General features: G+C 43.9%; 1 long non-coding RNA gene across 27 annotated transcripts in view; it reads left to right on the top strand.

The window, feature by feature from the left end:
- The window catches only part of LOC123613430 (uncharacterized), a 463,022-nt gene that overhangs the window by 21,005 nt on the left and 430,307 nt on the right, over window positions 1–11,710 (top strand). The window lies entirely within an intron of this gene.

Here is an 11,710-nt window from a genome sequence, read left to right as displayed (position 1 = left end):
CTGGGCTTCAGGAAGCGCCAACCCGGCGCCAGGGTACCTTTCGCGCTCCGGTAGAGTGAGGTTTCCCGGGTCTCCAGGCGGCTTGTGCAGGGGAGAGGAGCGAACTCCCAAGGGCTGAGGGTCGGTGGGGCGTCCGGCTGCCGTCCTCGCCTCTGGCGGCTTCACCTCCCCAGCCTGCAGCGAGCTGGAGTCGGAGTTGACTGCAGCCGGGCCTGAGGACAGGGCGCAGAGTAACGATGTAACCCTGGCTGGTCTTCCAGCCTTCGCAAAGGCCCTGGGGCCGGCCTCGGCTTTCTCTTCCGGTCTGAACTGCAGGCCAGGCTCTGCACTGAAGTGTTTTTAGATGTGGCGACCTGCCGGGAGGCCCTGGGCCAGCTTCCATGTCTAAGCACCGTTACCAGCATCTCCTCATCTTCCTCTTTTTATATTAGAGTCGGTTGTATCTGGCTTTTTTTTTTTTTAAGAAAAATAATCCAATAGCAATAATAAAAACTTTTCAGTCTCCTCCTCCCTCTACCCCGTAAGCCTGCACACACCCACCAAACATCCAGGTATGGTGGGATTCGGCCTCCCTTTATTTCCAGCCTCACAATTCCCTACAGGGTTCCTTTCTCCTGGAAAGCTGGAGGGGGAAAATTATTTCTTGGCTTTAATACAGACTTGCTCCCTTCCAGCTTGCCCGGGATCATCCGGATTACCCTAACTGCTGAGAGAGGACCACCCACCAAAAACATCCATGGGGAAATGCAGGCCTTGGGAAAATTTGGGTTCTCATTTATCAGGGTTTATTTATCCAGATAGATAGAAATTATTGTGGGCAAATTAAGTAGAGGAAAACATCACCTTTCTCCCTCATGGAGAGGAGGAGGCATTTCTGAAGCGTCTTGAAAGCCTTGGTCTAAGTCTTCCTACTCCCTGTGGACCTTTCCGTTTTATCTCATTTGTCATTTAAAAAAATACCGAAATTGATTACTAGCAAATTGGTTGGTGGAAGTGGAGGGGAGATTCTAGCTGTGCTTTCTTGCCAGGTTGGTACCATATGCTAGGTTGACACTAGCAGAATGTGAACTAGACACTGCCATGGTGTCTGCCAGTCCAGTGCCCTCCATCTCCTGGCCATTTCGGTTACACTGGGGACCTAGCTAATCAGCCCAGGGTAGACCTGGAGTTGGCCCTCCTGCATGGGGAGGGCTGCTTCCCCGACTCCTCCAGGCCAAGGGCCCTCATAGAAAGCTGTTCTGAATGAACGCTTCGTTAGAAGGAATCCAGGGTTCATTGTTCTCTTTTCTTCTAATTGTGTGGGGTGGGGGATGGGGACATTGGGACATTCAGAATCAAGAGTGGTCAGAACAGCCAACCGTGGACCCTCAGGACACTGCCCTCTCCTTAGACATGGCCATCATCTTCTAGAAGCTCTGGGCACTTCTTTCTTTATTTTTTTAATTAAAAAAGTTGTTTTTTAATTGAAGTGTAGTTGATTTCCAATGTTAGTTTCAGGTGTACGGCAAAGTCATTCAGTTATACATATACATATATGTGTATTCTTTTCAGATTCTTTTCCATTATATGTTATTACAAGAAACTGAATATAGTTTCCTCTGTTATACAGCAGGTCTTTGTTTATCTATTTTATATATCGTAATGTGTATCTGTTAATCCCAAACTCCTAATGTATCCATTGCTCCCATCCCCTTTGGTAACTGTAAGTATGCTTTCTATGACTGTGAATCTATTCTGTTTCATAAATGAGTTCATTTGTATTATTTTTTAGATTCCACTTATAAGTGATATCATATAAAATTTGTCTTTCTCTGTCTGAGTTACTTCACTTAGTATCGTAATCTTTAGGTCCATCCATGTTGCTGCAAATGGCATTATTTCATTCTTTTTTAGACCCATTCTCTCTTGGTGTACTTTTTGGGTGGTTTTCAGTTTTTGACTGTTATGAATAGTGAAGGCTGCTATGGACACCCTAGTACGTGCCTTTTTTTTAATATATGTACACATTTCTATTGGGTATATATCTAGGAGTCGAATTGCTGGGCCATAGAATGTTCATAAATTAAGCTTTAGTAGATTCACTCAGCAGTTTTCCAATTTACAGTTACACCAGTTTCTATTCATGCTGGCAGTGTTTGAGAATTACAGCCACTCCACTTCCTTGTCAACACTTGGTATTATTAGTTTTTCATTTTAAGCCATTCTGGTGGGAGTGTAGGGCTATCTCAGTGTGGTTTTCTTTTGCTTTTCCCTACTGACTAACAAAACTGAGCAACTTTTCAAATGCTTATTGGCTTTTTCAATGTCCTCTTTTGTGAAATGCCTGTTTAAGTCTTTTGTCTTTTTCTTATTGATCTGTGGGAGTTCCGTATATTTTTGGATGTGAGCCCTTTGTTGGATATATACTTACTGTGAATGTCGTCCCTCAGTTGGTGGTTTGCATTTTTACTCCCTTAATGCCATAGCATCCATTTTGGGCTCTGGCCTCGTGACATGCTTCTGACCTTGAGTTGGTAGCACTGCTGGTTTATATGTCTGGGGTATCTGTGGCTGAGTACCTTTTTGGGTTCTGGGCAACCCACCCCGCCATCCATAGTAAACTCCTTGAAGACATAACACCCTTTGATTCTCCTTGTTTCCCTCATAGTTGCTAGAGCATTTTTTTTCTTCTAAGAATATTTTAGTCATCCATTAAATGGGAGAAACTCCAATAAAACACTTCGGATTGAAGGAGAGGGCTGAATTCACTATTATGTATCCTTTTTTATACACTGTGGTGGATCAAATCTTTCCATAGCAATTTAAGTGGAATAATTTAAACTCCATGAGTTTTTCTTTTTTTTTTTGGTAAACTCGTTAGTTTTTTAAAAATTAAAAAAATTTTTTTGAAGAGTGATTTATTTATTTAAGTTTATTTTGGAGGGGTAGGTAATTAGGTTTATTTATTTCTTTATTTTTAGAGGATTGAACCCAGGACCCAGGATCTCGTGCATCCTGAGCTAAGCATACACTTCAGCACTTCCTCCTAACTATACCCTCCTCATTTACATGAGTTTTTAAAACACAGGTAGTGTAGCTGTAGAGATGTAGACGCGACATCCTACCCCCCTTTTAAAGTCCCAATCCCAGCCCCACCTCTCCCAGACAGTCTTTCCTGATTGCTGCAGCTCAAGAAGAGCCACTCTCCGCTTAGAACATGAGTGACACATGAATATAATTTTATGCAGTCCTTCTGGAAAGCAATTTGAGAATTCTCATTTTATGGATTTTTGCAAATATATAAGGTGAAAACACAATACTATAATTATTTTAAGTTATTTTGGTTATTTTCAATGTTTGTAATGCATTTGCGTTTTTCTTTTTAAATTATATCACCTCTTTGCATTTTCTGACTATCTATTGAGATTTTAGTTTTTTTCTTATTGATTTTATGAATTCTTCATATGAGCTAGTGCCCCTTTATCATTTTATTGTATACTACAAATATTTTGACCGTTTTCCCATTTGTTGTTCTAAAACCTTCATTTTTATTTTAGGACACCTGATGATAGTATATAAAGAGATATACTGATGGGGTACTGTTTCCCAGTTAGGGGCCAATGGCAGAATGAAGGCAGGGTGCATCAGGGCCCCAAGCCACTGAAGCCGCTTCCGTGAGACAATGGAGATTTGATAGGACAAAGGCAGTTCCTGTTCTGGCCTAGTAGAGCCCGTAAGTAGCTGGTATTAGAGGCTGGTCAAACCTGGAGGGGGGCCTTCCTTGAAATTTCCATCCTGGGCCCCAGAGCCGGTGAAGATGGGATGGAGGTGGAAGTATCACTGGCTGCGTCCAGGACATGGAAACTGCTTGACAGTTCCGGATGAACCATCTTTCCAGTCATTCCAGCTTCAAAGCCAGACCTGTGAGTGATGCAGGGTCCAGATGATTCCAGCACCCAGCTGGTCCAGTTTTCATAGCTGAGGCCCCAGACTTCGTTCAGCAGAGGCAAGCCATCCCTGCTATGTCTTGTCCAAATTTCTACTCCATGGAATCAGTGAATATAATAAAATGGTTGTTTCCGTACCACTAAGTTTTGGGATGGTTTGTGATGCAGCTATAGGCAATCAGAACATCATTCAAGCAAAATGATTCAGCACATGGACTGGTAGTAGCTATTTAATATACAGTGGCTTTTAGTAGTCTCATTGGTGACAGAGTTGTCCCAGAGTGGAGAACAGGAGGCTTTAGCAGGGGAATAGAGCAGACGGGCCTGCTGCGGGAAAGTGGAGCCAGGATGATTTCAGGCCCTCTACCTGGACTGTGTCTTCCTCCTGCCTCCAGAGCTCCAAACTGCAAATAGCCACAAAAGGAGGTGATTGGAGGGCCTTAGAATTTTCTCTTTTTGCACCCACATCTTCTCCTTTAAAAAAATTTTAGAGTGGTGTTGGCAAGGGTTGTAGGCTGGAGTGAAGGAGCTTGGGGAATGTGGGAGAGTGGGGAGCAGAGGAGGTGTGAGAAATCATTTTGTTGCTTGAACGGCAAAACCATAATAGCATGGTAACTGTAAAAAATTATTGTGCAGAATTTAGTAACCCCTCGTCTCTGGGCTCTGCTTTTCAGTTTGAGCACCTGTCTCCCTATGCATCACCCTGTCTTTAGGCATTTGAGGGCAGAGAATACATTCTAGCTCACTTCCAAGCAAGTTTTGGGTGTACAACGAATGCTTTCGGATTGATCATTTGAAACCCGCCAAGCAGTGACTGCACAGGGAGTCCATGCGCGTGCGCAGTGCCTCCTGCGCAGGAAGGGGATCTTTCTGCTGTTGTGATTCCTACGTCCAGTGAGCCCTGATCAGGGTCACCTGCTTATGTCTCCTTCCCCAGAGGCTCAGGGGTGACAACTAAGGGACAGTACATCTGGGGGCTCAGAGCTGCAGAAGGGAAAGCCTTGGATGTAGCAAAGAGGGTAAAATTTTAAGCTGCCACAGAAATAGCCTTTTGCTTTTCTCTGGAGATGGTGTCCCCGCCGGGGCAGCATCCTGGGCGGGGTCGGGGGAGGTGGGGTTCTAGGACAACCGAGCCTGGGCCCGTGTGCCGAATCTTCTGGGGTTTCCGTGGTGAGCGCCGCCCAGCCCTCCTTAGATCCAGGAGGCTTCTCCTCCCTCTCAAGAGAGGCGGGCAGATGGGCATGGGCACCGGCACCGGGAGGTTTTGCACAGCTGCGAGAACCTCTGGACAGCTGGTCCCCGCGCGCGGGCCACGCCCCGCTCCTGGGCTTCCTCCGCGCCCTGGTCTCTGCTGCGCCTCACCTTGACCTTCTGCCCTGGGGAGGCTGCCCCAGACAGGGATCATCCTGCCCATTCTTCATTCTGATGGCCTGCCTTCGCTGCTGTTTGCTTTGCCTAGAGAGCCGAAAGAGAGGGAGGGAGACTGAAGGGGAAAAGAGACATTGGGAGAGAAGAGAGATGGAGATGGGGGTGAGTGGCGGGAAAAGAGAGGAGGGGGGAGAGAGAGAGAAACTTCAAGGGAAAGGAGTTTCCAAGTGTGAGGGAATGCACCCAACCTGGCCTTGGAGGGCTGTTAGGGTGAGGGGAGAAGGAAAATTCCTCTCTCCCTCTCTCATCTGCATGGAGACTGACAGCAGCCAGGTGTCAGGGAAGGAGAATGGGTGTCAGATTATTAAAGGACATTTAGCTTCGATGAAAAGATTCATCTGCTTGTTTAACGATTGTGAGAGGGCCTTTCTTGTAATCAGCTAAACGTGGCTGAGTGGGGGTGAAGTAGGCAGTAAATCATTTTGTGTCAGAGGGAATTACTCCGTGTGAAGCAGGGGCGATGAGCACCAGCGGAGGAGTCCAGTGGACAATCTGTTTCTCACTAGCTTTGCGAGCCCGCCAACCCCTTTCTTCAGGTGTGAAAATGGGGAGAGTAACGATACCAGCTTCTCGCGGTTGTGAAAATTACCTGTGAGTCCAAACGGGGAGGGTAAAGGTTAATTTCTCCTTCCAGCCCCCTCATCTCTTAACCTTCCCAGCCTCCTGTTCTTTTTTTTTTTTTTTTTTTTTTTTTGTAAAATAGGGAAAAATCACACCTGTCAATTTCTGGTTATTGAGCTTTTAGGAGAAAGATGTTATGCATAGGCAGCAATAACTTTTCACTATTGAAACTGTGCCTTTGAAGTAATTTCCTCCCCTGACCCCACCCCCTTTTAAACAGTGATTTGCATCTTTGGTTTGTTTAAAAATAAGGAAGCAAAAAGTATGTGAAAAAACAACAAAAAAACCCAAATGGATACAAGATCTCACCTTGAGGGAAAAAATCTTCCACCCAGATGTCCCAGCCTCATCTCGTGGAAGTAGAAAGAAACAAACCCCTTTTGCATTCTCACAATAGGGCAGGCACTGGTCCAGCAGCCTGAGCTGTTCTCTGATTTGGAGAGTTGGAAGCAGGGCTAATTCTGGACAAGGCCGTCTTTACCAAGAGGTGGCCTATTTTTAAGTTTTGGGGTCTTTAAGCATCATTCAGTAAGTACTGTGAAGGAATATAATCTTCCTTCAGGGTGGGGCGGGGGAAATCGGAGTGAATTTCCTGTCTTCCACCAGTTTTTGGCTGTATGATTCTAGGTGGAATCAGATTCTAGCCAGGAATCGGCTGTAGAAAGTTGTCTGGGAGAGAATGATGTCTCTTTGCATCCTAGTTGGGCATAGGAGTCACCTGGAGTTCTTGTTTATTGCAGATTCTTGGGCCCCACCTCAGGAACTCCTATTTTGTGAGGCTCAAGAGTCTGCCTTTAATTCATCAATTAGCCTAATTAATTAAGTAGAAGTTCTGAGGATTGAACCCAGGACCTCATGCATGCTAAGCATGCACTCTACCACTGAGCTATACCCTCCCTTCCAAGAGTCTGCCTTTTTAAAACAAGCACCCCAAGCTATTTTGATGGCACTGGTTTTCTAGTCTGCATTTTGAAAGAATTTCAGAGTGTTTGAGAGCACTGTCCTGTGTGCCCTGACGTGGCAGGCTCCTCAGGGTGATGTCGTGGCATTCTCTTGCTAGATGGAGAAGTCAGCAAGGCGACCCTCAAGAAGCTGGTTTCCAGCTGCTGGGCACCCTAATGCAGCCCCATGACCAGCAGACCTGGAGGGGGTCAAACTTAAAAAAAAAAATAAGCCAACACTCTGGCTGATGAATTGATTTTAATATCATGTTTCCTCATTGCTCATTCATAGATTTTGTTAGTTTCACATCTCATGTTCTGGCTCCTTACTTTTAAAAAATCTCACGGTCTTATTGTTTTACAAAATTATGTTAAGTAGTGAATATATTCTCACTGTAAAAATTTCAAAAGCCTGTGCAAATCACTCCATTTCATAATCCCAATTCCCTCCCCAGAGATAGCATGTTATCTGGTGTGTGTCCTTCTAGCCCTGAGCTGTTGAATAACCTCATGTGGCTATTAAGCCCTTGCAATGTGGCTTGTAAGAACTGAGACTGCTGGAAAAAGCACAATTTTGAGGACTTAGTACAAAATAAGTAAAATAAGATTTAGTAAGAAATAAGTAAAATAAGATTAATAATTTTTTATGTTGATTTAGATCATATCTTGGATGTACTGGGTTATATAAAATTAATTTCACTTGGTAAAAATATGGACCTAGAAAATTTTAAATTACATGGTGGCTCACATTATATTTCTATTAGACACTGTTGTTCTAGACCTTTTGTATATCCACGTGCACAATGACAAAAAATAGATAACTGGGATCATTCATGTTGCATCAATCGACAGTTTGCTTTTTTCACTTACCAAACTCCCTTGGAGATCTTTTCATAACAGTATCAGTATGAATACATACACCTTTTTCTTTTGAATTGATGCATAGTATTTCCATGTTGACAAGCCTTGATTTATTAAACCGTTTCCTACCCATGAGCATTTGGATTGTTTGGATAAGCATCTCTGCTCTTGGCTTTGGCTTTTTAAAATTTATTTTTTGAAATCTATTTTGTCTCTTTGGCTTTTTTTTTTTGTAAATCCCCACATCTCTTGGCTTGCAGGGCTACCTGCGGCTTTCCAGATTCTTACTGAAAAGCATAGGTGGTGACTGGGCCAGGGGAAAGGGACTGTATAGTTTGCTGTCCAAATAGGGACTCTTAAGAGTGAAACGCAGTGATGGAAGTTACAACTTCGGGACAACAGGAGGAACAAACTGGGACTGTTCTGTGCTGAGTAGGACATATGGTCACCAAAGCCAGAGAAGGGGTCCCAGTGTGCATCTTTATAAGAAAAGGATGAGAAGCTCGTCTGAACCTTTGTTTCAAACAAATGCTTGACTCTAGTCTCCAATTCCACTCCTCCCTTCTGTCTGATAATGAGTGGGCACTGGGGCCATCTTCTGGGGCTGACAGTGGAGAAAGGATCAAAGTCTCCAAAGAGAAAGGCTCGGTGAATAGGGAGATCCCATCACCCGGAAGTCCTGCCTCAACTCAAGGAAGCTCTTGGTACAAAGTAGATGGTGGACAAGTCGGCAGAAGGGTTTGGAGAGGTTGATTTTGTTCTTGACCGTTCAGTGCTAACTCAGGGACAATCTGAGCCGCTGTGACCTCGAGGTGAAACAGCCCAGATCTTGTTACTGGTTCCTTCGGGAAACCTCCACTCTCTTCCCGCCCTCCTTTCTGTGACTAATTTCTGAAATCTCTGTAACCAAGAAGGCATTGGATGAGGTTTCCCACTCTGGGAGGGCTGTGGGTGCCAGACTGGGGCGGGGATGGGGTGGGTGGGTGGTGCGATGGTGGGTGAGGGGCGAGACTCCTGTGCAGTCACATGGCATCCCCCAAGAGCAGAAGCGGAGGCCTCCGGGTTGGGTGGCAGCAGCTGGTGGGGTGTTGGGATAATCTTGCTGATGACTGGGTAGATACGAACCTCTTGTGTTAGTGGATTCCAGAAAGCAGCGTGCTCCTTGATGAAAAGGCCATGGTCATTGTCTTGTGGGATCTGCCTGGCCTGGCTTTGACAGTTCTCAGCTGCTCCATAAATCTCCCATCAGTTCCATCTGGCCAAAAAGATGTCATCACCATTTTCTCATAGCGACAGAGAATAGAAGGTAAATAATGAAACAGCTCTGCCACCCCTGTTCAAACCAAGGTTAAGGGACTTAAAACTTTCCTGTGGGAGGGGAAATTAGTGTTATGTTGGCTTATTTATGCTGTAGCGATAGTTTATATCCAAACATTAGAGATTATTGTTAAGAAGAGTGATTATGGTTTAGATATTGTTGACTACTCTGGGCACCCAGATACTTAATCCACAGAACTAGGGGTCTGAAAGTTGGAAGGAACACCAGCAGTTACCAGTTCAGTTGTTCTCAAAGTTTTGTTTTTAAAACAATGGAATCCTTATTGCAAATGATCTTCCCAACGCAGAATCCCAATTCGTAACATAGAAGGACTGAGTGTAGGGGATGCTCCTGTCTTCATGGTGGCTCCTGCTTGGAAATTGCTGTGTTTAACTTCTGGGGCTGACAGTGGAGAAATCGCCAGTTCCTAAATCCCCACTCTAGCGCCCCCAGCAATTGGTTGTTAATGTCCCGCCTCTTGAAGGCATAACTCCAGTGAGAGGGCCTCATGACCCTGGGAAGCTGCCTCTACGATGCTAAGATTGGGCCCATGGTCAGAAAGACTTTTTTTTTTAGATGTAGTTGATTTACAACGTTAGTTTCAGGTGTACAGCAAAGTGATTCAGTTATACATATATTAACATATATATATATTTTTAAGATTCTTTTCCATTTTATGTTATTATAAGAAATTGAATATAGCTCCCTGTGCTATACAGAAGGTCCTTCTTGTTTATCTATTTTATATATAGTAATTTGTATCTGTTAATCCCAAACTCCTAATTTATCCCTCCCCCGCCCTTTCCCTTTTGGTAACCGCAAGTTTGTTTTCTATGTCCGTGAGTCTATTTTTGGTTTGTCAATAAGATTTGTATCATTTTTTTTAGATTCCACATATAAGTGATATCATATGATATTTGTTTTTCTCAGAAAAACTTATTTTAATGCCAATTAAGTCCTCTTACCGCCTCCTCTCACAAATGTGTGTCCTCCAGCAGGCTCCAGGAGCGCATTTAGTACCCGCCTGGGAGATGGTGAATATCTGCTGAGCCATTTTTGTGCTAAACAAGGACTGGGTCCTTTTGTTGGATCATGTGGTTTATCTTGAATCCAGGAAAGTTCACCTTGCCTCAGATTGAATGAACAGGTCAGGGGGTCACACATCTCCCTCCTTCATCAAGAGCTTGAGGACCCAGCTGGCCCTGGGTAGGGGGTTCCTGGAGGGGAAGGTGGGAGAGGCTCTGAGTCCCAGGTCCTCTGGCCCGAGGGTCCCTGGTGCATGGGGACAGCATGACTTTCAAGGCCCCCCTGCTTAGCACTCTCAGCTGGCGGTATTCAGTAATTTCCAGAACAAACAGAGACAAAAGCAAAGAACCAGATGGGACTCAAGGGTAGCTTGGGAACCTGACTGGGTCCTACCACTGGTTTTGCCTAAAGGCTGCAGAGCACAGTGGCGCTGGAACACAGGGGTTCTTACCGGCTTCTCTGCTTTCAGCTGGCAATCACCAGCAGTGGTGGTGTCCCATCCACTTCTTGATCAGCGATGTGAATTTAAGTTCTGGGCTGAGGATAGAAAACTCTAAATGGGCCCTGCGAGTATTTCTGTTTAGCTTAAAAACCTTTAATTTATCTATTTATTTTACTGAAGTATAGTTGACTTACAATGTGTTTCAGGTGCACAGCAAAGTGATTCAGCTATATATACACACACATCATATATATATATATATATATATATATATATATATATATATATATATATATATATATTCTTTTATAGATTCTTGTCCATTATAGGTAGTATAAGATATTGAATATAGCTCCCTGTGCTATACAGTAGGTCCTTGTTGTTTATCTATTTTATATATAGTAATTTGCATCTATTAATCCCAAACTCCTATTTTATCCCTCCCCTACCCTTTCCCCTTTGGTAACCATAAGTTTGTCTTCTATGTCCGTGAGTCTCTTTCTGTTTTATAACTAAGTTTATCTGTATCAGTTTTTTTAGATTCCACATATAAGTGATATCAAATCTTGTCTTTCTCTTTCTGGCTTTACTTCACTTAGTATGATCATCTCTCGGTCCATCCACGTTTCTGCAAATGGCATTATTTCATTCTTTTTATAGCTGAGTAATATTCCAGTGTTTATATCTATACCACAGCTTCTTTATCCAGTCATCTGTTGATGGACATTTAGGTTGCTTCAGTGTCTTGGCTGTTGTAAATAGTGTTTCTGTGAACATTGGGGTGCATGTGTCTTTTCGAATTAGAGTTTTTGTCTTTTCCAGATGTATGCCCAGGAGTGGGATTGCTGGATCATATAGTAACTCCATTTTTAGTTTTTAAAGGAACCTCCATACTGTTCTCCATAGTAGCTGCACCAATTTATATCCCCACTAGTAGCGTAGGAAGGTTCCCTTTTCTCCACACCCTCCCCAGCATTTATTATTTGTAGACTTTTTGACGATGGCCATTCTGACTGGTGTGAGGTGGTACCTCATTGTAATTTTGATTTGCATTTCTCTAGTAATTAGTGATGTTGAGCATCTTTTCATGTGTCTGTTGGCCATCTGTATGTCTTCTTTGGAGAAATGTTGATTTCAGTCTTCTGCC

The sequence above is a fragment of the Camelus bactrianus genome, chromosome 22 (assembly GCF_048773025.1).
Source record: "Camelus bactrianus isolate YW-2024 breed Bactrian camel chromosome 22, ASM4877302v1, whole genome shotgun sequence".
In the NCBI taxonomy this organism is placed as follows: domain Eukaryota; kingdom Metazoa; phylum Chordata; class Mammalia; order Artiodactyla; family Camelidae; genus Camelus; species Camelus bactrianus.
This window is presented reverse-complemented; position numbering and strand designations above follow the sequence as displayed.